The sequence below is a fragment of the Penaeus monodon genome, chromosome 14, assembly GCF_015228065.2.
Source record: "Penaeus monodon isolate SGIC_2016 chromosome 14, NSTDA_Pmon_1, whole genome shotgun sequence".
NCBI lineage: Eukaryota > Metazoa > Arthropoda > Malacostraca > Decapoda > Penaeidae > Penaeus > Penaeus monodon.
The window spans coordinates 3,220,739-3,223,238 of record NC_051399.1 but is presented as its reverse complement, the minus strand read 5'-3'; the positions used below and the strand labels follow the sequence as shown (position 1 = coordinate 3,223,238).

Sequence of the window (2,500 nt, the reverse complement as noted above, 5' to 3'; positions counted from 1 at the left end):
TCCTCCTCCTCCTCCTCTCCTTCCCTTTCCTCTTCCTTCTCCTCTCCTTCTTTTTCTTCTTTTCTCCTCTTCTTCCTCTTATCTTTATCATCATCATCATCACCATCCTCCTCCTCCCCCTCTTCTTTCCCCTTACCCTTCTTTTTTTTCTTCTTCCCCTTTCTCTTCAGCTTCCTCCTCCTCCTCCTCCTTCTTCTTCTTCTTCATCTTCCCCTCTTCCTTCTATTCTTCCTCACCCTACCCAATCCTCCCATCCTCACACTCCACTCCTCCCCCCCTCCCTTCCCCTCCCCCTCCCTCTCCGTCGCTCCCCGACCCCTCCCTTCCCCCTACCCCCCCTCCCCCCCTCCCTTCCCCTCCCCCTCCCTCTCCGTCGCTCCCCGACCCCTCCCTTCCCCCTACCCACTCCTCCCCCCCTCCCTTCCCCTCCCCCTCCCTCTCCGTCGCTCCCCGACCCCTCCTCTCTCCATCCGCGCTGAGGCGCAGCTTCCGTCTCCGGCCAGTGTCCCATTGGGGGGGAGCAGGAGGGGGAGGAGGGGAGGAGGGGGAGGGGGAGGAAGGGGAGGGGGAGGAGGGGAGGAGGGAATAGAGGGGGGAGGAGGGGATAGAGGGGGGAGGAGGGGAAGAAGGAGGAGGAAGAGGAGGTGAAGGGGGAGGTGGAGGAGGGATAGAGGGGGGGGAGGAGGAGTGGGAGGAAAGGAAGAGGGAAGGAGGAGAAGGAGGAATAAGGGTAAAGAGTAGGAGAAGTAGGAAGAGAAGAAGGAAGTAGGAGCTGGCGGAAAGGGGGATAAGGAGAGGAAAGGGGGAGAGAAGGAAGAAAGGATAGAGGGAGAGAAAGGAAGAGGGATAGGGGGAGAGAAGGAAGAGGGATAGGGGGAAGAGGAGGAGGAGGATGGATAGGGGAAGAGAAGACAGAGAGAGAAGAGAGATAGGGGGAGAGAAGGAAGAGACAATAGGGGGAAGAGGAGGAGGGGGAGGGATAGGGGAAGAGAAGACAGAGAGAGAAGAGGGATAGAGGAAGAAGGAAGGGATAGGGGAAGAGGAGGAGGGGGAGGGATAGGGGAAGAGAAGACAGAGAGAGAAGAGGGATAGAGGGAGAGAAGGAAGAGGGATAGGGGGAAGAGGAGGAGGGGAGGGATAGGGAAGAGAAGACAGAGAGAGAAGAGAGATAGAGGGAGAGAAGGAAGAGACAATAGGGGAGAGGAGGAGGGGGAGGGATAGGGGAAGAGAACAGAGAGAGAAGAGGGATAGAGGGAGAGAGGAAGAGGGATAGGGGGAAGAGGAGGAGGGGGAGGGATAGGGGAAGAGAAGACAGAGAGAGAAGAGGGATAGAGGAGAGAAGGAGAGGGATAGGGGAAGAGGAGGAGGGGGAGGGATAGGGAAGAGAAGACAGAGAGAGAAGAGGGATTGAGGGAGAGAAGGAAGAGGGATAGGGGGAAGAGGAGGAGGGGGAGGGATAGGGGAAGAGAAGACAGAGAGAGAAGAGAGATAGGGGGAGAGAAGGAGGAGGGATAGGGGGAAGAGGAGGAGGAGGGATAGGGGGAGAGAAGGAAGAGAGCAGAGGGACAGGGGAGGAAGAGGGGAATGCTGGCCAGCCCAAGAGAGGTCCCTTTGAAGCGACGCAGACGATGGCGAAAGCGACGGTTGGAGGGGGAGGGGGAGGAGGAATTGAGGGGGGAGGGGGAGGGGAGGGGGAGGGGGAGGGGAAGGGAGGGGGGGGGGGAGGGGAGGAGGAAGGGAGGGGGGGGAGGGGGAGGGGAGGGGGCGGGAATCTGGTTGATGGAACTGTTACTTGTTCTTCGTTTTCATTGACTTATGAATCAGTTTCTATCGCCACAGTTGTTCCTGGCGCTATGGCCGTGTCGGTGAGTATGGAACTCTCTATGAAATGAATCTATTTCATACGTCTGAAATCTGTCAGTTTCAGCGTCAATATCTGGACAAAGGCACACACACACACACACACACACACACACACACACACACACACACACACACACACACACACACACGCACACACACACACACGCACACACACAGACACACACACACACACAGACACACACACAGACACACACACACACACAGACACACACACACACACACAGACACACACACACACACACACACACACACATACACAGACACAACACACACACACCACACACACACACACACACACATACACAGACACAGACACACACACACATACACACACACACACACACACACACACACACACACACAGACACACACACACACAAACACAACACACACACGCACACACACAGACACACACACACACACACACACACACACACACACACAGACACACACACACAGACACACACACACACACACGCACACACACACACACACACACACACACACACACACACACACACACACACACACACACACACACACACCACACACAAATCTGTCGATCATAAAATAAAATCAACGATCCCTAGACGTAACCTTAACGGATCCAGCTTGC

General features: G+C 55.9%; 1 protein-coding gene across 1 annotated transcript in view; it reads right to left on the bottom strand.

Annotated features, from left to right (window-relative positions):
- The window catches only part of LOC119580794, a 10,290-nt gene that overhangs the window by 6,236 nt on the left and 1,554 nt on the right, over positions 1-2,500 (bottom strand). The window lies entirely within an intron of this gene.